Source organism: Schistocerca piceifrons, chromosome 1, assembly GCF_021461385.2.
Source record: "Schistocerca piceifrons isolate TAMUIC-IGC-003096 chromosome 1, iqSchPice1.1, whole genome shotgun sequence".
In the NCBI taxonomy this organism is placed as follows: Eukaryota; Metazoa; Arthropoda; class Insecta; order Orthoptera; family Acrididae; genus Schistocerca; species Schistocerca piceifrons.
In genome coordinates, this window is record NC_060138.1 from 231,378,919 (window position 1) to 231,404,015 (window position 25,097).

Consider the following 25,097-nt stretch of genomic DNA (forward strand, 5'->3'; position numbering starts at 1 on the left):
CTGAATGAATTGTTTAAATAATGATCCATGTGTTACTTCAACCTCTGGTTACACACAGCAGGTAATAGGTATAAGCATAACCAGTGCTTTTTTTCTGGAAAAAAAGGTACCAATACACACAAAGAAGATGCTATTCCAGCAACTTCCACAATTTTAACATATCATCTGATGTACACTCATCATTTCTAAAGTGGTTTTTGCTTTTGCTATAAACTGCAGTATGATCACCATGGAGCAGCCATGAATCTACGTACTTGTTTGGTTTCGCGATCCAAAACAGGGAAGGGGAAATCAGTTAGTCATGCCAGAAGTACCCTCCACCACAGACAATGAGGTGGTTTGCAGAGTATGACATAGATGTGGGTGACTGAGAGGACGCCCTGCCATCCTGATGAACAGCAGTGCAGAAATTGTTTATACATGCATAGCTTACCTAGAAAAGTAACTATAAAACAACGGAAAATCCAGGATGAAAAGGATAGATTAGTATAACAACAAACATAAGCAGTTTTTGACAGTATAATGTAATTGAATAGATACAATAAAAGATACTCACCAAGTGGCGGCAGGAGAACACACACACATAAAAGAATTTTATACTTATGCAAGCTCTCAGAGCCAGTGGCTCCTTCTTCCAGCAGAAAGGTTGAAGGGGAAAGAAGTGGGAGGAAGGAAAAGGACTGGAGAGGTTTAGGAAAATGTGTAGGATTCACAAAAATCGCCTAAACCACTGGTGTGGGAAGACTTACCAGACAGGATTAAAAGGAAAGATTGATCATTGGGGACTGCACCAGATGAGATTTGAAAACCTGAGAGCTTAAAGGCAGAAGACAGGGTAATATGCAAGAGAGATATTCCTGCTCAAACATCATGCACGAGTTAATGAGAGTGAAAAGCTAACTGCGTGGTACGTAACAGAGTTGGGAGAGAGACAGCAAAAAAAAAATAGACAGATCAGAAAATGAAAGATGTAGAAACTAAAAAGGAGTGAAGAAAGGAGTATTTACTGTGAAGAAATGCTGAGACAGAAGAAATTAAAGTAAATTAAGATTCTTCCCCTGGATACAAACTCCGCAGGTGAAAACTAGCACAACAACATGTTCTCATTTCTTACCACTAATGTGGCCTTAATTTACATTAATTCCTTCCATATCAGCATTTCTTCACAGTAATTACTCTTTTCTTCACTACATTTTAGTTTTCTACATTTTTCATTTTTTGAACTGTCTGTTTCTCACCATCCCCCTCCTACCTCTGTTACGTATCATGCTCTTAGCTTTTCACTATTATTAACTCGTGCATGATGTTTCAGCAATAATCTCTGTCTTCCATATTACCCTGTCTTCCCTATAAGCTCTCAGGTTTTTAAATCTCATCCAGTGCAGCCCCAAAAATCATCTTTTCCTCATCCCATATGGTAAGTCTCCCCTGACTTGCAGTTCTGGGCGACTTTGCCGCAATCTGAACCTTTTCCTACACCTCTCCAGTCCTTTTCCTGTACCACTCATCCTTTCCATTCAACCCTTCTGCCAGAAGAAGGAGCAACTGGCTCTGAAAGCTTGCATAAGTATAACCTTTTTTACATGTGTGTTCTCCTGTCGCCACTTGGTAAAAAAAGATAGATTGCTACTCACCATACAGTGAAAATGTTAAGTCACAGACAGGCACAACAAAAAGACTACTAAACATGTAAGCTTTTGGCCGCAAGAACTTCTTCTGAAACAGACAACATACACACATACATTCACAAAATCAGAGCTGCATTTGCATAAATCTGTGTTTGTGTGTTGTCTATTCCAAAAACAGACCATCTGGCTGAAAGCTTACATGTTTAGTAGTCTTTTTGTTGTGTCTGTTTGAGACTCAACGTCTCCACTATATGGTGAGTACAAGTCTATCCTTTTCATAGTATTGTCATTAAAGTAATTACAAGATTCATTTGAGAGAAACCCATTTTATGTTTCAAGGAAGATATTGCAGTTGTGCCCAAAGTGTGCTTCAGAGGAAGCAGTATATCTGGGAATTTGTTTTTTAAAGATATTCATGAAAACTATCAACTGCTTCTCTTTCATTTAAGCAAAATTTGCAAGCTACCTTCCTAATTTTGGCTTTTTCAAATGGCTGATGTTTCCTAGGATTTTTTGGCCAATAATTGGAATCTAAAATCTTGATGCATTCAGACAAATCATCATCTTCTTGGAGTGGACTTTTCTAACACCTCCTTTCAGACTTTTTTAAAAATCAGATGGACTTATTGCAGGACTGCATCTTTCACTTCCGTGGGGTTCAGTCCTTTTGAACTTCATGGTCTCCTTACTTTGGTGAAATATAAAGTGGTATGGACCAAGAATTTCAATTGTTTCATCAAAACTTTGTAATGTCTCCATTATCCCCAGTGTACTTTGTACAAGCATATATTTCTCGCTCACAGATTTAGATTTAGTTTGTTAAGTGTGTGTGTGTGAAATCTTATGGGACTTAACTGCTAAGGTCATCAGTCCCTAAGCTTACACACTACTTAACCTTAATTATCCTAAGGACAAACACAAACACCCATGCCCGAGGGAGGACTCGAACCTCCGCCGGGATCAGCCGCTCAGTCCATGACTGCAGCGCCTTAGACCGCTCGGCTAATCCCACGCGGCGTTTGTTAAGTTCTTGGAGACATAAGACCCAAATCAAGAACAAGCTCACATGATGTTATTTTTCTCAAAAGACCATAATAAAGACAGGGATCTGTTTTGTTAAGTCATGAACAAGAACTTCAAAGTCTTGCCACTCTGCAGAAACGGTGTGAAAACTAGATGCAACCCACTGAGTGCTTAAAATCCTGCCAATTTTAAGAAGTTGAAGTTCTAGAGTCACTACACGAACCTGTAGTTCCCTAGCATTCTTTGGTGAAGCACAATAAATATTTAAGGTTTCTCCGTAAAACTCTTGAAGTGGTTCTCTCCTGCCACACTGTTCACCGTGTCACTAACAGACAATTCAAGGCAATGGTTATCACAATACCAGAAGTTAATACTAGGAAACTCCTCTTGCATTAGCCTCCTTACATCTTACACACAGCAGATAGCACAGCTATACCATCACAAGTTACGGACAATATATACTCTTTTAAGTAATCTTCAGACACTCTTAAATCCTCAAGATGACTAATTAAAGAATTTAGAATTCAATTTACTGTTAAATCTCATAATTCAAATAAATCTAGGAAAAGACTCCTTGGAGGTGAAAATTCAGCGAAGACTACTTGCATAATAACAATCAGTGTACATCTGTTACTCACACTTATCAATTCGTCAATAAGTAACGACACTTTGCTCTTGGACACACTATATTGTGTATCAATGTTCACATTGAATTTGCAATGTGGCTCACATTGTAGAATGAAGAATATATTGTAGAATGAATCTGTAGAGTGAAGAATATATCCCACACATAAGCCATTAAGTTCCTATAAACTTATTTCATCTTCACAGAATTGTTAACTAACTTTCTTCTTTATTATGAGGCAAAGTATTTTTTTAAAACTCTCTCCAATGTTTTATTTTTCCTTTAGTTGTTATTTTTTGATATGCTTTGTGATCCACACTCTCTTTGTGATTGTGTATCTTTTTTATCAGTACGATTTCCAAGATTCTCAAAAATGACTGGTTCTACCATTTGCCCATTTCACTGAAATTTTCATTCCCATTCATTTATTGCTGGCTAGTCTAACAATATCATGACACAGTTCAGAGCCTAACATTTTATTATTGACATATGGTCACTCATTTCTCTTGCAAAAGTCAAATTTCTGCCACACTGACCAACATTCAGGCCCGTCTTAATCGGACTCTTTCTTGCTTTGACCATGTAGAGTGTCATTAATTTCTGTTTCTTTGGCCTTCCCTTTCTTACTAATTGGCATAAAGAACTACTTATTTTACTAATTTTGATGAATGATTATGCTGATTTAAATTAGATACTCAAAACTGAAGTGAACAGTTCCCAGACAACTGCCTACAACAGTGAAAATACTGCAGAACAAGAAACACTGATATGCTAAAATGAACAGAGCACAACTTCCTGTTCCCTACAGCAACATATGAAACAAAAAAAGTGTGGTGCCAACTTATAAGGAATAAAACTGGAACTTTCATTTATGAATGCAATACCATCTACTAGGATATTTATAATACATTTTGCTCCAAACAGATTGAATACTTTTTAATGTGTAAGAAGAAAGGTACTGGTACTGCGAACCGCAAGAAGAAAAGTGCCGAGCTTAACTACCTATAACTGTGTCATATTCAAAATTGTGATCTCTTTCAACCATTGCTTAGGTACTACATGTTATAGATGTAACCTTAACAACCTACAGCTCTGTCATAATCAAAATTGTGCCCTCCTTCTCTCACTCCTTTCACCCCCCTATATCTCAAACTCACCCTTTTCCCCTCGCCCCTCCCCCGCCACAAACACACACACACTGTTGGCAACTTAATTGTTTCATATGTTGTTTACACTTAATGTTCCTAAAGTGCCATACTGACCCCCTAAATGCACGGAAGGTATTAAGCAATGTAAACGTGATGGGAAAGAATCTGTGCCCTTGGAGGCATTTACACTTATATTTCTGGTCATACACGTAACCAAAGATCTCCACAGTGTTTTGAGACTTGTTCCAAAATAGTGCTTTGTTTAGTTATATGATCTTTGCAGTTATTAGATTCTAGATACCATCTTTGCTCCCTTTTTTGTTTACGATGTGTGATGTATCACAATAGAAAAAGGATCCCTTTATCACTGTAGGCATTTTTATTTTTACGTTTATATTCTTGTTGAAACTTTCAATCAGAGGTCCACAAAACTATGAGCCATGTACTTCAATACTGTAGTGTTTTTTGTCTTATTCTACTAGACAGTGCCACAGGTCACCCCAAAGTCTTAACACAACACCAAATGATGAAGGTTTAAATGTCTGAAATGTGTCATGGAAATAAACAAATTCTGACTGTTACCAGTAACAGTATACTTACTGTTTAATTCGTTATCATTAATAATCATGATAAAGCATTACCAAAAGTGTCCACAGTTAAAGTAGGTCATGATTGTTAACTGTCACACCCATATAGAATCCTGTACAATGACTACAGAAAAGTTGGTGTATGACATGTTTGCTTTCACATATGGTTCTACTTTTGATTGGAAAACAAACAACTATGGCTGGACTGCAATAGGAGGAGATGAGTGTGGTGTATTGGACCAGTCATGCACTTTGCTTGTCTACAGCACAATCCTGAAGCAAGTCTACAATCACTCATTGGCATACCCTGAGATGAAAGATGATAAACCAAAAGTAGTATCACTCAATCCTGTGCAATATTCTACTGAATCCCCATGCCATCCCAGCTCCATCAGGTAACTGCCAGGAGTAAGAACTGTAGGATACATCCCTTCAACATCTCCTACTATAGTTACAGATATTTCCTATCCAATAGAAGTTAGGACCATGTGTGAAAGCACACAAATCATGTATCATATATGCTAAACTAATGTACATCTTTCTATCTGTTTATGAACAGAACCCAATTATCTATTCACATGAATGGCCACTGCAGACTAAACTGCCTAATTCACACACACACACACACACACACACACACATACACACACACACTGCCTAATTCACACACACACACACACACACACACACACACACACACATCACAGCCGCCGCCACCCACCACCACAGCATCAGTTCCTCACAACTACCTCTCCAGTTCAACCTTCATTCTCACCTCACAACCACCCTATCCTAAATATCTGCTAGTCCCCACCCTCAGCTATCACCTTACAACCTTACTTTCTGCCACATCCCTACCGAACTGTGATTTACTCCCTTTTCCTCCACATCTACCTCTCTCTCTCATTACTCTCCAGTCCTCAGTTTTGTGATTTGTATCACAATTAGGCTAATCCTAGTTATTTTATTGCTATTTAAAAACCATCTGCTTCACAATACTTCCCTACCCTACCTCGCCTGACTTTTCCCTCCTGTTCCAGTTGCCATACTCGCTTGCCTATACAACAACTAACACAAATCTTGAAACACCGAATTAAGATAAACAGTTAATTTGTCGAAGAGTTAGCTAAAACAGATGTTTTAATTTTCTTTTGAATTTATATGAATTCTCAATTCCATCCATTACGTAAGATGAATATGAAAATTGACTGTTTGTGTTTTTCTTATCTGTGTGTTACTGTCTATGTGATGTATCTTTATGTTCCATATGTAGTTGTATGCAGGGATTTTTTTCAGGAAGAATGCGATGGTACACACATTCAAACATTTGAAGACTGTTTAAGAAAAAAAATGGCAAATATAACTTCTGACTTGAGATTTCATCGATCATCTGTCATCCATGTGCTGGTCACAACAGGTGAAAATTTTGAGTAATCTTCAATTTAAATTGCCCTACTGAAACAGTTTCTCTTCGTCGGCAACTTGGCACCAAGCCGCAGAGTCAAAACATTAGCGCATATTGTTATATGCCCGGCTAAAGGTTCATAACTGCTGCCTTATTTAAAGAAATTTTACTTGTTTAGGCAAAAATAAGTCTTTTAGTGCTGCATGTTGGCTGTGCAGTTAATTTAGGTTCTTACAATCACCGGCTTTTGTCTGCTGTGATACCTGTGCCTTTCAATTTTCTTCAGTGTGTGATTTGTCATGTGGTTTGCATTGAAAATCAGCGTGTCTTTCACTATTAGATTTTGAATTTCTTAATGGTGTATGTAGCTTTAAGAAAAGCAAATAAAGTATTAGACTGTGCTGGGAATCTTTTTGCACACCTGAACAGAAACGATTTGATGGTACATACTCTAACAATCATAAAAAATCCATTCTTATAAGCATGCAGGCTAGTGTTTGGCAGTGATTTAGGTTGTTACTTTGTGTATGTCATTAGGTCTGAAGAATGAAGAAAATAACAAACTATTTTATATCCATCCAGGCATTGAACAAACTGAAAATTCATTATCTGAATGTAAACAACAGAGAAACACTAACAGTGTCTTGTGGTGATGCAAAAGAAGATCTTAACAAAGACAGGTTTGCCACAAATTTCCTCAAGTGAAATTCCCTGATATTTTCCTTATTTCCAGACAAGTTTTAGCATTTTTCCCTGACAAATTTTGAAATCTCAAGAGTAAGTTAAGACGTAAGTTGACAATCTGTCTTCTTAGCTATGGTACAAGAAACAACAGTGCAAATGAGGAAATATCTAAAAAAATCTTGCAAGCAGATGGCATTTTTGGATTAGGCAAAAATCTTAAGTACTAACATCAACCTCTTTTGTAATGAACTGTCTTTCGATGGAGAAAGCAAGCCAAATGGTATATCTTAATTTCATCCATTGTTTTTCAGTGTTATGGTATATGTTTTTCATTAAGACCACGGATGATATTTGATTTCAATAAAACGAAACACGTTTGGTGACAAAAATATGGAGTCACAAGACAGGTTTAAAATACCTTCACTGATTTCAGAAATAACCTCAGAAAAAAAGTAGGCCTCTAGAAAGAAGTGTATAAGATAGGGAAGAATTTTGTAAAGCAACACTGTAGGTGACCACCAATAAAATGTTGGTTCTACTATGTTCATTATTGTCAATTATTACCCACTGTGTTATATCTATTATTTTACTAGTATTTTGTGACTTTTCTTTCGAAAAATATATGAGTATATTGCATACAAACCGTCAGTGACTGACACAATTTTCTTCTTCTTATTGTCCACACATTCTAACATATAAATTAGTTTTGAAGTGCCAAAATTTACTAGAACAAATAAAATGTCTATAAAACTCAACACTGTACAATGTACTTGCAGTGAGACAGTCACAGTTCCTGAAATCCATAGCCCATGGCCTCTGGCCTGATGAGGAGCACCGCAATCCTAGGTCAATGGATAAACCATGAAAATCCGCTGCATTGCACCACACGCAAACAGACCTAGCCTGCGGGCAGATTGGTGAGACTAGATCCGACGGGCAGGGACAGCACAATAGTGGGAACCGAACGGTTTCAGATCAGCAGGCCCGATCCGTTATGGATACCCGTAGAAACAGCCCGCAGATTTGGCCTGTCGCGGAAACCCACTTGTGTGGCCAGCTATTCACAAGCCATAAAAAATATGTTGATGAAATGGGACCACGCTGATCAATCCATGCAACAGATAACTTGTTCATATACTCTGAGAATCAATAATAACGAGGACAGGTAGCAACTCACGATAAAGATGATTGCTAGTCACAGACAGGCACATAGAAAAGACAACCACACTCTCATAGCTAAATTTTCAGCCATAGCTTTTGTCAGAAAACAATAGCACACACTCATTCACAGTCATTACTCACACACACATGACCGCTGTCTCTGGCCACTGTGTCTACGGACTCTGAAAATCAGATCCAAACAAAACACTCCTTCCTCATGCCTGCCTGCCCCTCGTCAACAGCTAGAGACAAGAAATGGTGGCAGCACTGACTACAAGCTGAGGGGAGTGGTAGGAAGAAAAGCAGCATTAATGAGGGAGCAGGGAAGTGGAGCATGCACTCAGCTGCACCCAGCCAGCGATGACAGCTCAGTAAACAAACCATTTCTTCCACTAGGACAAACCAGGATTTTTCCAGGTTTTTTAAATTTCCCTGATATTTCTCTTATGTGTTTGAAATTCCCTGACATTCCCCGATTTCCAGAACCTGTGGCTACCCTGAAAGCGCTTTCAATCACATGTAACAGTAGGATGGGAGACATTCTGGAATGCTGGGATTTGGAGAAAAAGCAGAATTTCGCAGTAAGTATGAATGGTTGGAGGTGGAAAATAAAATTTAAAAAAATTGTAAAGAAGTTGATGACTTGGGAACTGAAAGGGCATCAAGTGGGATGAACATTTCACAGCAGTAGGTTTCAGTTTCTGTCTGTGTGACTGGTGGAACTGAAAAGAAATCTCAGCAAATGCTTTCTCTCCACAAGAAAATATTTAAACACAAAGAGGTCCTCAGGGTGCAGTTAAAACATCAAAAACAAAACTGGAAACTGCATGCACTAAGGCTTTCAAAAAAGTAAAGGAAATAACTGCCAATGTATTTCAATCAGCATATAAAGTAGTTAAGAAAAATGAAGCCATAAACAGTTTTGAAACAGAAACTGATGTGCAGGAATGTCTTTCATATGGGTCACATTCTTCATTCAACAAATGCATCCATAAATACTGCTTCTCATATAACAACAGAAAGGAGATAGCAAACAAGATAGTGTATGGGGGCAGTAAAATTGCCATCCTTATTAAGGAAAGTATCACATACACACAACTGTCATCAGTGTACCTGAGGACAACACTTTCAGATATGGATCAGTCAGCCTTTTTTTGTGTGTGTGGGTGTGAGGGGTGGGGAAAATTATTGAATTGCATGATGTCACTGCTGAAGGTATATATTTGGGAGCACTGGGGTTCACTAATGAGTTTCTGGAGTAGAATCTTGTTGCAGTCTCATCTGATGGGTCTACAGTAATGCTAAGAAAGAAGAAGGATGTAATTGCTTTAATAAAACAACTGATTCCCAATTTTTTTCTGGCATTGTGCCAATCACATATTTCCGTAGCTGATATTGTGAGTGAAGATTTCCCCTTATGCATAAACTATTTCAAATCTTTCCTTGATAAATTGTATACAATTCACCACCAGTCAACAAAAAATGCTGGGCGAATGAAAGATAATGCAGAGGAACTTGAAACCAATTTACAACAAATTGAAAGAACTCTAGATACAAGATGGGTTGCTTATACCTTTAGAGCAGTCTCATGTGTGTGGAAAAATTTGGAAGTTTTAGTGGCACATTTCAAAAGTGTCAAAGAAGATCCCAAAAGAGACAAAACTGAGCAAGTCATGTATGGAAGACTATGTAAGTGCATAGCACATGTCAATTTTATATTAGACCTTGCACTGATGTGTGATGTTCTTCAGGACTTGACAGGACTTAGTGTTGGCTTGCAAGGTCATGATTTTACAGTTTGTAAGTCCATAAGAAGATATGCCAGCAAATTAATGTGTTTTCTGAAAGAAAGACAAAACATGGCCTAAATACACTGAAGCCTTTGACGTAGAAGCACTTTTAATGTTAAAAGGTGTGAATCTTGAAAAAGGAGCAAGAAATGAAAGGAATCATATTGATGCTGTGAAGTTTTATGTGTGCCTGGGCAGGTGTATGGAGAACCACCTTTAAACATCAAAAGACATTGAAATCTCAGCACTGGCTACAGTTTTTGGGTCCGACTACTTTTAATCCTGATGTAGCTTATGGAAAAGCAGAAATAAGAAACTTATGTAAACATTTTAAGCTCCATGAAAGATATATCATAATAGGTTTCTATGAATCTTTTACTGAGAAGTATACCCAATATCTTTCCTGCCCCTGGGTAACACTATGAGTAGCATCCCAATTTCAACAAATGAATGTGAAGAGGCTGTTCACAAATGAACTTGATCATGATTCCAAGTGCATCACTGTATCTGAATGCAGTAGCAAGTCTATGTTCATCAAATTGGTTGGTCCTCCGCTAAGAATTTTCAAATCTGTGGATTACATGAATTCATGGTTCCTGAAAGGAAAGCATCTGGTGACTGACCTGAAAAGCAAGGAGAGAAAGTGCGAAGATGGCAGTGATCAGCCTCTTTTACCAGTGTGGAATTAACTGTAAGCAGGTCAGCAAAACGAGCCCCTACCAAAGTGCTTATATTTGTGTGTTCACTTGATTTTAAAAAGTAATACGGTTAGAAATACTGAGTGCAGTTACCACCTGGACAGGTTGACCACGAATAAATTAACTCAGCACAACCTTTCAGTTAACAGAATTTCAGAACCCTCAATTACACCAAAATAATTTCTCTGTCATTGACCTCTGATAGACCGAACCCCAGACCTCTAGATTATTGCCTATTAGTTCAATAATAATATGTCTTTGTTTAGTTCCGTGAAGCAGAACCAGACTCTGCATAATTGCCAAAAACTGTAAGATCATGATGTGCTGTCGACTACAACTGAGAGTACCCCTTAAAATTTTTTAGAAAAAAAAGTATTTGTACATAGCCATTAGTAACGTGTCACTAATATGCCAAGAATGCAGCTAGCTGATTATGCAATAATGCAGTGATTGTCAGGAAAGTTATGTAAAGTTTTACTTTCAAACAGATGGAGGAAATCTTAACAAACTAATTGCATCAGTTGAGAGGTGGATACCGAGAAACAGTGGGTGCTGACATAGAAAGCAAAATAATGAGAAAACATATGATATATTAATAATTCTGGCTTACTTAACTTCAATTCAGCAACTGTTATTGTGTTCCAACAGTCCCTTGACACAAACAAGTTTGCCATAGATAATAACACAGAGAGGGGAGGCTAAATAGTAAGTTTTGAACACAATGAATGAATGCCGCTATCCAACTGGGCTGCCGTTGGTGCAGTGTCTTCTTAAATTGGCTCTGTGATGGTGCTGGCCTCGTGTGCTGCAAAGGGTGAGCCTTTGAGCCGACTGCAGATTGTCAGGGCTGTATGTGAGTTATTGCCAACCTCTTGACATTGACTGCCTGCATGGTGTCGATGGTGTACAGCACTACAAAACTGATGGCAAATAAATGAAAAGGTTGTTTCAAATTGAAATTGCAACTTTTAAACACATGGAATTTGAATCACATTAACATGTGAACTGTAATCTTCTTCAAACATTCTCACAAATAATGAAATTAATTCATGGGGAAACTAACATTCTTGATATAAAAATCTTGTCTGCACTTTTCTTTTGAAATGCTTCTAAAGGTGAAAGACAAAAAACAGTTTATCAGTACAGTGATCACATGATTGATAATTCTGAAATGGATACCAAAGTACAGACTGTCAATTAGAATTTTGTCTTGACATTGTAATAATTCAATGAAGGTTAAACATAGCTAGAGTAGTTTGCATTAGCATTACAATTAGCACTCGCAACAAATAAGAACTCTGCCCATACTATTTATTTATTATTTATTTATTTATTTTATTTATCCATACGTTGACAATAAATATTGTATGGATGTTGTCAAGCCATTTCAAAGAAATGGACACAAACAATATATACATAAAAAAGTACAAAACAAAATAATACAATGAGGTTAATAATAATACAATGTAAGTAATATAGCCTATATACATCCCTGCTTGTTATTTTAAATGCATAGTCTGCTTTTCATAAGGCTTTAGTTTTGTCCTCCCTAAACGGCAAGTCCTTATATACACCACACTGCTTAAGTATATATTTACATCACACAACAGCTGTCCTTTAAGTATGTAATGTAATGAATGATTAGGTACATATTGAGTATTTTCCATTTTGCCTTTATAAATATCATCAGAAAAAATTTATTGAGCTACATAGTCATTTACACAATAAAAACATTGTTCTACTAGAAATTTTTAAAATTCTGTTTTAAATTTGTTATCATCTTCTAACTGCCTGATGTTGACTGGCAGTGCGTTGTACAGTTTTGCACCGATATGGCTCACATGCCTTTGTGTATTCGTTCTTTTTGTTCGCTGAGTATGGAGTGCTGCGCTATTATGGGTATTGTAGTTATGAAAGTCGGCATTTGTCTGAAAATCTGCAATGTGGGTCCTGACATACAATACACATTTGTATATGTATAATGATGGTATAGTAAGTATTCTAAGCTTTTTGAATATGGGTTTGCAGTGTGTCTGTGGATGACTGTGAGTTATTATTCGGATGACCCTCTTCTGCAACAAAAAAATTTGTTTTAGGCGCCCTGTTTATTCCAAATGCACAATGGCCCAAGAACAAAGCATTATAAATGCCCTAGTTCAGAAGTGCCAGTGTTTACAACTATAGGAGTCTGTGCAGCTTCAGTTTGGTGTTTACATCATCAAATAGAAGCAATATAATAGTTAGGATACATTATATGTCAAGATTCATTGCAATTTAATTCATCATATCATTTCTATTCAGGTAGTGAAGGGAGATGAAAATTTAATAGTCATGGGTGACTGGGATTCGACAGTAGGAAAAGGAAGAGAAGGAAACGTAGTAGGTGAATATGGATTGGGGCTAACAAATGAAAGAGGAAGCCGCCTGGTAGAATTTTGCACAGAGCATAACTTAATCATAGCTAACACTTGGTTCAAGAATCATGAAAGAAGGTTGTATAAATGGAAGAACCCTGGAGATACTAGAAGGTTACAGAAAGATTATATAATGGTAAGACAGAGATTTAGGAACCAAGTTTTAAATTTTAAGACATTTCCAGGGGCAGATGCGGACTCTGACCGAAATCTATTGGTTATGAACTGTAGATTAAAACTGAAGAAACTACAAAAAGGTGGGAATTTAAGGAGATGGAAGCTGGATGGGACCTCTACCAGAGGTTGTAGAGAGTTTAAGAGAGACCATTACTGAACGATTGACAAGAATAGGGGAAAGAAATACAGTAGAAGAAGAATGGGTAGCTTTGAGAGATGAATTAGTGAAGGCAGCAGAGGATCAAGTAGGTAAAAAGACGAGGGCTAGTAGAACTCCTTGGGTAACAGAAGAGATACTGAAATTAATTGATGAAAGGAGAAAATACAAAAATGCAGCAAATGAAGCAGGGAAAAAGGAATACAAACGTCTCAAACATGAGATCGACAGGAAGTGCAAAATGGCTAAGCAGGGATGGCTAGAGGACAAATGTAAGGATGTAGAGGCTTATCTCACGAGAGGTAAGATAGATACTGCCTACAGGAAAATTAAAGAGACCTTTGAAGAATAGAGAACCACTTGCATGAATATCAAGAGCTCAGATGGAAACCCAGTTCTAAGCAAAGAAGGGAAAGCAGAAAGGTGGAAGGAGTATGTAGAGGGTCTGTACAGGGGCGATGTTCTTGAGGATAATATTATGGAAATGGAAGAGGATGTGGATGAAGATGAAATGGGATATATGATACTGTGTGAAGAGTTTGGCAGATCACTGAAAGACCTAAGTCAAAACAAGGCCCCGGGAGTAGACAACATTCCATTAGAACTACTGACAGCCTTGGGAGAGCCAGTCCTGACAAAACTATACCGTCTGGTGAGCAAGGTGTATGAGACAGGCGAAATTCCCTCAGACTTCAAGAAGAATATAATTAATTCCAATCCCAAAGAAAGCAGGTGTTGACAGATGTGAAAATTACCGAACTATCAGTTTAATAAGTCACAGCTGCAAAATACTAACGTGAATTCTTTACAGACGAATGGCAAAACTGGTAGAAGCCGACCTTGGGGAAGATCAGTTTGGATTCCGTAGATATGTTTGAACACATGAGGCAATACTGACCTTACGACTGATCTTAGAAGAAAGATTAAGGAAAGGCAAACCTATGTTTCTAGCATTTGTAGACTTAGAGAAAGTTTTTGACAATGTTGACTGGAATACTCTCTTTCAAATTTTGAAGGTGGCAGGGGTAAAATACAGGGAGCGAAAGGCTATTTACAATTTGTACAGAAACCAGATGGCAGTTATAAGAGTCGAGGGACATGAAGGGGAAGCAGTGGTTGGGAAGGGAGTGAGACAGGGTTGTAGCCTATACCCTATTCCTTCTGTATATTGAGCAAGCAGTAAAGGAAACAAAAGAAAAATTCGGAGTAGGTATTAAAATCCATGGAGAAGAAATAAAAACTTTGAGGTTCGCCAATGACATTGTAATTCTGTCAGAGACAGCAAAGGACTTGGAAGAGCAGTTGAACGGAATGGACAGTGTCTTGAAAGGAGGGTATAAGATGAACATCAACAAAAGCAAAACGAGAATAATGGAATGTAGTCGAATTAAGTCGGGTGACGCTGAGGGAATTAGATTAGGAAATGAGACACTTAAAGTAGTAAAGGAGTTTTGCTATTTGGGGAGCAAAATAACTGATGATGGTCGAAGTAGAGAGGATATAAAATGTAGACTGGCAATGGCAAAGAAAGCGTTTCTGAAGAAGAGAAATTTGTCAACATCGAGTATAGATTTAAGTGTCAGGAAGTCGTTCCTGAAATTATTTGTATGGAGTGTAGCCATGTATGGAAGTGAAACATGGAGGATAAATAGTTTAGACAAGAAGAGAATAGAAGCTTTCGAAATGTGGTGCTACAGAAGAATGCTGAAGATTAGATGGGTAGATCACATAACTAATGAGGAGGTATTGAATAGAATTGGGGAGAAGAGGAGTTTGTGGTACAACTTGACTAGAAGTAGGGATCGCTTGGTAGGACATGTTCTTAGGCATCAAGGGATCACCAATTTAGTACTGGAGGGCAGCATGGAGGGTAAAAATCGTAGAGGGAAACCAAGAGATGAATACACTAAGCAGATTCAGAAGGATGTAGGTTGCATAAGTACTGGGAGATGAAGAAGCTTGCACAGGATAGAGTAGCATGGAGAGCTGCATCAAACCTGTCTCAGGACTGAAGACCAGAACAACAACAACAACATCATTTCTTTTGAAAATTATTTTTTGAGCATGTAGAAAAAGTTGAAATATAAGAACTCCACATTGGAAGAATTATTATGCCAGTGAACATTTCACATCTGTTTCAATGGCTAAGTGGATAGGCTGATGGTTTACAAACATAAAAGACGAGTGTTCAAATCCAACTGGAGTCACTTGTGCAGCTAATATTTTAAACCTTAATTCCCAACAAATTGTGCAGTTGTAGAGTTTTCTAGGTTCCGCATACTTTTAAAAGATTCCATTTTATAACAGACTAATCTATAAACACACAGACAAATAGTCATAGTAAAAATATTGAAAATGGATGTATGTATTTGTAATTTCTTTGACAAGCACCTGGTGTCTCTATAGTTTTCAGCTAAGGGAAATGTATCACCTGCCTGGTATACATCGAAGGTCTGCTTCAAAATGGCCGACATGAATGTTCGAGACCAAATAATCGCTCCCATTGAAACTGGAGTCACTAAGTCTGAGGCAGCACGTCATTATGGTGTTGATGCTCCACAGCAAGGAGATGGATTAGATTATTTAGAGATAATGGTGAGGTAGCAAGACGTCCAATACCTGGAAGACCATGAGTCTCTACATAGAGGCAGGGCAGCCCAGAATGCTCCTTTGTCTGTCATTCAGGAACTAAGGAGAACTTCACATTTCTTGGGTTCGTCGAGAACTGCTCTCAGAAGATTAAAGGACTATGTTGTATTTCGAAATTAATATTGTTGGCCTAATAATTATGTAGGCTTTTTACAGAATAATGAAATAAAATAAAATGAAGAGTAGGCTACGTATAGCTTCAATGTCTTTTCCACATGCCATTGGCATCAAGAATACTTTGGATCCTTTGAGGCATAGAATTTACAAGTCTATGGGAAAAGTTCTCATCCATGGCAATTCTCTCCCATGAATAATAAACTAAAGCCCATAGGGCATTCACAATTTCCAAAATATGGGTATGACCAATTGGCCTGCAGAATCTTCTTAACCCATTAGTATCCAATTTATTTTTAGTTAATATATATTCTGCAGTTTTGGAAAGCTGTGTCCTGGCAACCCAATTTATGGAAATATGTTGCCTAAATGTGAAATTTTTGGTTGTCCTCATTTGAGGATGCTGGGTGCTTGGCAGTTATTTTGTCATTACACTGCTTACTAGGAAAAGGGACAAGGGATAAATAAACTGGTAATAATATACTCAACATAACATTTCAAAACTATTATTTATTTTAAAATAAGTAACATTTAAAAGATTTAACAAAAAAATTCTCCAAAACTGAAACTTTATTAAGGCCTGATATGATATTTGGGAAAGCTTTCCATACAGAGTGTAACATTACACTTGCCACAATATGTTCTCTGCTTTCCTTTGCAGTTCTCATAATGGTATCATCTTAGCTGAACTCATTTCAAGATCTTTCTTCAGATATGTTCTCACAATCTGTCTTCCAAGTTCTTTCCTGAAAGAGAAGTTCCTTCATTGAATTTCTTGATATTCAGGTATGCATTCAGAACAGTCATATTTGCTATCCTTGTAAAAAGGCACCAGTACCACTTTTTACCACGCACTGGAGTGGTATGTTTCTCTGGCAGCCAGTCATGAAGACTGACGCCTCCCGTGAAATTCTAGTATATATTCAATGCATGTGGTTGTGGAACACTGGCCTTTTCTTTTTGGGATGAATTCCAACGTTAGAGTTTGACAGTTGGAAGCACAGTGCTAGTGTAGCACACTTGTTGTCATTCTGTTTTATGATCGAAACTTCCTTCTGTCTCTCAAATCTGTATTTTTATGGGTGGACAGATAAGTATCACCCTTTACAGATGATTATTTTTATTGTTGTGGGAAGTCAGATAAATATTAAGTTCCAACGAAGATTATTTTTACACTTGAAATTCATAAATCACAATTACGCAGAAGGGTTGAAGAGGAAGGAAGAAGGGTGAAGGAAAAGAACTGGAGAGGTCTAGGAAAAGGAGTAGATTTTGATAAAGACAACCAGAACTGCGGCTCAGGGGAGACTTACTGTATGGGATGAGAAGGAAAGACTGATTATTGGGGACTGCATCGGACAAGATTTGAAAACCTGAGAGCTTAAAAGTGGGAGACAGGGTAATATGCAAGACAGAGATTACTACTAAAACATTCACTCTTATTAACTCATGCATGATGTTTTAGTAGTAATCTCTGTCTTGCATCTTACCCTGTCTTCCACCTTTAAGCTCTCTGGTTTTCAAATCTTGTCCGACGCAGTCCCCAACAGTCAGTCTTTCCTTCTCATCCCTCATCCCGTATGGTAAGTCCCTCCTGAACTGCAGTTCTGGGTGACTTCCCCGAAATCTACCTCTTTTCCTAGACCTCTCCAGTCCTTTTCCTTCACCCTTCTTCCTCCCCCTTCAACCCTTCTGTCTGAAGAAGAAGCCACTGGCTCAGAAAGATTGCCAACCACAACAGTCTTTTATGTGTGTGTTCTGCCACCACTTGGTGAGTAGATTTTTTTACCTATCCAATTAAATAGTTTTATGAATAATTGAATGTTTTCATTGTTACAAATCATAATTAGTTATTTACTGAAGAGAATAACAAAAAAGGTAAAAAAAGAAAATATAATTTAATAAAAAATGTAAATAAAGCACAAAACATTTGTGACATGAGTAAAAAAAATAAAAATAAGACAGTGGTCAGATTCAATCTGACATATACTACAGCTACCACTACAGTAAACTGACACACCACCACTGACCTGCCAATCTCTCTCTCTCTCTCTCTCTCTCTCTCTCTCTCTCTCTCCAGCATAACAGTTGAATAGGCCTACCATAGTTGAAGAATGAACATTAAACTGGAAACAACAGATGATACTTGACGGCACATACACTCACTCGTGTAAACCACATGTAAGGTCTTAGAAAAATATGCCAATCAACTGATACGTTTCTCTTAACTGAAAACTATAGAGACTCCAGGTGGTGGTCAAAGTAATTACAAATACATACATCCATTTGTCTGTTTGTTTCAAGATTAGACTATTATGAAATAGAACTTTTTAAAGAATGTGGAACCTAGAAAAACCTACAACTGCACAATTTGTAGCAAATTAAGGTTAAAATATTACCTGCACAAGTCTAAATTTTTAAAAATGACAAGTGACTCGAGCTGGATTTGAATGCTCATCCTTTATCTTCATAAACTGTTAGCCTATCCACTCAGCCACTGAAACACATGTGAAACACTCATTGTTCTAGTAATTCTACCGACATACAGTTCTTATATTTCAACCAATTCTACATGCTCAAATGATGATTTTCAAAAGAAGTAATATGATGAGTTCAATTACACTGAATCTCAACATACACTGTATCGTAACTATTATACTGCTTCTATTTGATGATGTAAACACCAAGCTGAAGCTCCACAGACCACTATAGTTGTGAACACTGGCATTTCTGTGCTTGGGCACGTGCAATGCTCTGTTCTTGGACTTAAAATTATTCGGGCCAGGCAATCTTTTTGCCTCTCATTGCACATTCACACCAGAAAGCACCTCAAAAATCATTGTCTGTCTGCTATGTCCACTGTCTGCACTGCTCATACTGCCTCCACTTACAAGACTCCTGCTCACAGCAGAATGACAGTGATGCCATTTACTCGCAACACAATCTCTGACAACCAATCTGTCATTCATCTGTTTCTGTTCAGGTAGCCAAAGACACTCTTTTTGGCAAATGTAACAAAGAAAGGAGCCACTTCTTATAATGTAGAAACCCACCAAACAAGAATTTCACAGAATGTGTCTCGCCAAGAAATATAGCACTGAATATTTAAGAAACTTTTTCACAGTCAAACACAAAAGAAATCAAACCACTAATATGTGAACATGTTTAAAGTTACACACCCAAGAATTATGGACTACAGTAAAAAAGTCATTGTCTATGAAAGCAGAAGACATGTGAAACATAAAGAATACAAATAGTGGTAATGTAGCATCGACAGCTAAATAGCTATAAGTCATTAGTTATTGAACACAGAACTAAAAAATGTTCTGTTTGTGAGCAGTTTAACAAAACTAACTCCAAAAGTAAAAAGCTTACACAAAATTGTGCACTGAGCACATTATTGCAAGTGTAAAATAATGACACAATAAGTGGAACAACAATAAGAAACTGTAAATCTTGAGAGCTAAGCTGAATTACTTTGCACATCAACAATATGGTTAACAGTAAAAAGTAAGTGTCTTAAAAGATATAAACAGACCCACTAAAAAAATGAAGCACAAAATACATACAGAACACAGTCATGTAATGGAAGGCGAAAATGTTTTGACTCATAAAAAATGTCACAAAAAGCACATATATCACTTAACTTTTGTAGAGGACACAATTAGTTGACTCACGTAGTCTCAATTGAACAGACAAATGGGAACGTGTGGAGTAAGGGGAAACTCGGGAGGGCAGAAGTGCTTAGGCAGTTCCTCCAATGACAACCCAAAGATCTAAGGTGTATGTTTGGCTCTCCCACAACTCAATGTCACCTGCATTTCATCTATGCTGACAACTTGGAACTGGTCCATTTTGTTTAAAGCACAGGTAGTGGGGTAAATTGGCAAGCCAACAGTAGAATGCGACACCTGATATGGTGCCCCAGCTAGGCGACTCTGATCGTCCATTAGATGTAGCAGAACTGGACATCGAGTTTCAGTGTCTATTACAGCCATACAAATGCTCTTCTCATTGTAACATATGCATGCTCATCTCTACACACCCATGCTTGTCCAGAATGCATAAAACATAAACCAATGGAAATTAGACACTACATTAATGTGTTTAAGTTTAATAACATACTAATGTAAATTTTTGTACATATAACATAATAATAGTGTGCCTTGAAATGAAAATTACCAGCAATAAAATATACATATCAAGAATCTTTCTAGGGAGAAAGTAATTAGGAAAAATTGTATAAGTTATTACCAATTTCTTAAGCATTGTGCTATTCTGTATTAATATACTTGCTGTATTTTCAATTACTTGGAAATACCCCAAATTAGAATTATGTTGTTATGGTTACTTTTAAATTACCTTTCTATTCACTACTTCTACCTACCCAAATATACCAAACTACAATACATCTACAGTGCAAGCTAAGGGAAAAAGGAAACAGGATCATCATGGTTTTGGCATCTACCGGGTGTGTATATGTATTACAAGAATTAAAAAGAAAGGTACAATCAAGAGTCAGTCAAATGGTCCTTTCATTAGTCTATTAAAATCTTAAGAGTCTATGTGTAATATAGTCTTACACTAGAAAAACATTTTAGATCATCAATATCTTTATAAAGGAACTTTTGATGTATGGTAGATCATGTCACAGAAGAATAACCTGAGATCAGCTTTGCCACACCAATTAATGACCAAGCAGAAAAACTTCCCTGAAAACTTTGTATATGTGAAAGGTTAGTATTACATACTGACCAGAAAAGCTTTTGGCCATTAAGGCCTTCATCAACAATAGACAGCAGACACATACTCACGCAAATGCAACTCACACACACGACTGCAGTCTCAGGCAACTCAAACCAGTTGCCTGAAACTGCAGTCATTAGTGTGAGTTGTGTTTGCATGAATGTGTGTGTGTTTGTGTGTGTCTGTCATCTATTGTTGACTAAGGCCTTAATGGCCAAAAGCTTTATTTGTGACTGTCTTTTTGTTGTGCCTATCTGCAACTCAGCATCTCCGCTATATGATGAGTAGCAACTTTCCTTTTCATAATATTGTTATAAAGAAAGAAAGTCTGTCATCAAAGCAAAAGTCTCATTCATATATATGTAATAAATATTCCACAACAAGCTGTTATCTATGGTGCCCACAATGGTTACTTACAAGTCATCAACATACAATTCCATCTCTCTTGCTATGAAAAATATCAAAGCAGTAAACAATAAAGCCATTATACACAAACATCTCTGCTGAATCACATCTCTGCTCAAGAATCCTCTGTTGTTATTCTTCAATATTGCCACTTGCCCTCAACATTATATGTCTCATGTTGAACTCAGACTTTGCCAAAATTTTTGATGAAAGTAAGAATAGCAGGCAAAACCCATAAATATACCTTTCCTTGTTTTCTGGTGTATTAATTAGTCAAACACACCATCCTGTTACCATGGACTTGTAAATGATTCACAATTAATACTATAAGGTGTATAATATAAAATTAGCTTCCCATTCTGAAACAGCTTACAGTAGTTCTAGTTCAAATCTCAATCTCTTAAACTGCAGAGAGTAAAGATGAAAGAGGAGAGAAATGAACTCCAAATAAGAAGTAAAGTTGCAAAGTTCCACCCTTCTGAGAGCATTCCATTCACCAGTTGGTACACCAACAAAAGAGCTGTTGAATCCCTATGTCAACACTACATCACCTTTAGCTGCACAAGCTTAGCAGCATTTGTGCTATGAAACTTTTACTCTGCTTAAACCTCACTTGTTTCCATTAGTCTCAAATTCCTAGTTTTATAAACACGTCACTGAACACAATCACCTACCAAGATTACATGTCTTAACCAAAACTTTAGTTTTGTACAACAAATTTTTGTTAGTTCATCAGGACTGTATGGATTTGTCAGAAGCTGATACTTACACACCTTGTGTACGAAATAGTGCACAGGACTTAAAAAATCAGACTGCTCAAAGTTCTTAAACATAACACTGTGTCTGACGTAAGCTTGTGTAGTCTCTGACCAATAAACTGACAAAAATGCATTATATAAATCACATAAGTTTGCCCTTGAGGTATTTGCACATGAATTCCAATTTACGACCAAATGACTATGTAGATGGATGAGAACAATCAAATTGGTGAAGGTGTTCCTTTGGCTGTATTTCGTTTCAAACCATTTTTAATTTCCTAACAATAAGACATAACCCATTGCTTCTTTGTATGTATGAATTCTCTCTACCACTACAAGTTGCATCCCAATCGTATTATCTTCGAAAAACATTAGGTTCTCGAGTAAGCTTCCCCCACATCATGAGTTTGCTTGTTCATCAGAATTTCTGATAACAGACCTACTAAGCCTATATCATTACCTCCCTGATCAAATTCCTTTCCAATACAAGAAAGCTGTTTATGTATTTTATTAACTTCTCAATTATGCTACTGATTAATAGTCATTTCTTCTTCCTTAAAACACAGCAACGATTGAAATTCTTCAGAAGCAGTAAAAGGGGCTGATTGTCATAATAATATTTATCGGAATTGGTGGACAGTTGTGCCACATCTGTAGTCAGTTCCTCTACCTGTTTTGTAACTGCATTCGAATTTTCTTAAGTTTTAAGTGGCTGAGCTTCCAACTGTCATTTAAAAGATACTAATTGATGACTAATTCTTGTAACTGCACCTCACACTGAGTCCCTTGTTTCTTCAGCAGCAGAATTTCAGCAGTTTCCATACATTCAAGTTAGGACTTTATTTTATTTATCTCTGGCATGAGCTCGTCACGCACTTCTCGTCTAATCTTACTTAACTTAAAGTTCATCTCTAGCTCTTTATTTTCCTCTTTAATATCTTTATTACATCTTCTAATCATTTCAAATTCTCTACCTTTCTTTTAAAATTCTCTTCCCCGAGTATGTTAGTATACTCATCTTGACTTTAAGCATTGCTCTTTTCTAACCTCTTAACAATACCCTCCATGAATGTTGCCAGCATATTTTGCAAAGAATAATTTTCCCCAGGTACAGTATTGCTACTGAAGGAAAGAGAAGTTGGGTCAGTTTGCATTTGTGTTATGGGCGCAAGACCTGAACCTTCAACCACTAAGCTAGAGTGCTGTGACTCATCACACCCTAAAGAATCATTCTCAAATACTGGATCTCCTGATACATTTTCTAGTCCACTTCTTATTACTGGAATTTCATTATCCCATTTATGTCTGTCTACCACCTATCTCACACTTGAATGATTACTCTGAGCACGCCTTTCTTCACTCATTTTTTCATTAGAAGTAGTTTCCCTTTGTCCTCAAATTTTAGATTTAGTTCTAGTAGGTCCTGGCATCATACTTCAGATATAAAGAACAATGAATAAGAATCACAACTAACTGCACAATGTCCGAGAATCAACAAGGACACAGAAAATGTGTATTCATAAATTTCCAAAGAAAATGCAGAAATATTCTACTGTTATATGTGTACGTAAGGAATGGAATAGCTACACTTCAATAGTACAAGTACAAACAATCACCATAAATCACTGCCTAAACTTGCAACCCAAAAGCCAAAAGTAGTGTTCAGTGGAAACAAAAGCTAATCTCAACATAATAATTGCGGCACAAAGGAAAAGAAATAATAACTACTATAATCGGTCACTCTAAATAAGTGCAGAATAAAAAAGTAACACATCAAATGTAGAAAAACTTTTCCCAAGCAGAGCCTATTGTTCACATTGGTGTCACTTCAGAATTTTATACAGGGTCTAGGCAAATTAATCTGACCACCTGAAAAAGCCTAATTGACAACCTTTTACAGCATAGATGAGCAGAAAGAGAGACAGCAATGAGATTCTGAAAGGTCAGCCGTGGCCAGCTGCACTAAGTTTCTCAGTTAAGGATACATGGGTGGGAACAGCATGACCGAGATGGCCCCGCAGATTCTCAATTGGGTTTAAATCCAGAGAGTTTGGTGGCCAGAGGAGTACAGTGAACTCACCATGGTGTGCTTTGAACCATGCATGCAATGCATGCACAATGCAAGCTGAGTGAGCCATTGCATTGTTCTGTTGGTAGATGCCATTGTGCTGAGGAAACAACAAACTGCATGTAAGCATGTGGATGTGGTCCCAAGGATAGATGCATAATTGTGTTGATCCATAGTGCCTACCAGAATGAGTTCCTGCAAGGTCAAAGAATGATGTATTTACGTTTCAGCAGGTTAATAGTATACTAATAGCAACTGATACACCAGGAAGTAAAAGACGAGGAAGAAGAGCTGTAACAGATCACCCAGGGAATGCCATGAAAACGTTCCCCAGACCATAAAGCTCCCTCCTCTGGCCTGGACCCTTCCAGCAATTGTTGCAGGACTGCACATGTCAATGGCCAACTGTCCCATGGGGCATAAAACATGATTCATCTGAAAATGTTACCCAACGCCTTTCAGTGGACATCCAGTAGCAATACTGGCGTGCAAATTCTAGGCTTTGTTACAGATGAGTGGTGGTCAGCAGGGGTGCATGAATCAGACCCCTGCTGCAGAGGCCCATATCCAACAACATTTGTTGGACAGTCATTGAGGAGACACTGTTAGTAGCCCCTTGGTTCACATGGATGGTCAGTTGCTCAACAGCTGCATGTCTATTCGCCCGTACACATCCCCAAAGCTCTTGTTCTCTCCTGGCATCTATGGCCTATGGTGTATCACAGCTGGCTCAGTGCTGGTTTTGGACAATGCCAATTTGCCATGCATGGAATACTTTAATCACAGCGGCATGTGAACAATTTGCAGACTTCGTCATTTTGAAATTGTTTCCACCCTTGGCCTGAAAGCCAATGATCATG

The 25,097-nt window shown here is 37.5% G+C and overlaps 1 protein-coding gene across 2 annotated transcripts in view; it reads right to left on the bottom strand.

Annotated features, from left to right (window-relative positions):
• Nucleotides 1-16,750: 16,750 nt before the first annotated feature.
• The window catches only part of LOC124788410, a 70,151-nt gene continuing 61,804 nt past the window's right edge, over nucleotides 16,751-25,097 (bottom strand). Inside the window, exons 2-3 of one of the 2 annotated variants that reach the window (XR_007016093.1) lie at nucleotides 18,660-18,757; nucleotides 16,751-17,006 (exon numbers count right to left, since the gene is read on the bottom strand). The gene's annotated coding sequence lies outside the window, so the exon portion shown is untranslated. The remainder of the gene's footprint in view (nucleotides 17,007-18,659; nucleotides 18,758-25,097) is intronic. The other variant, XR_007016092.1, reaches the window with a different exon arrangement.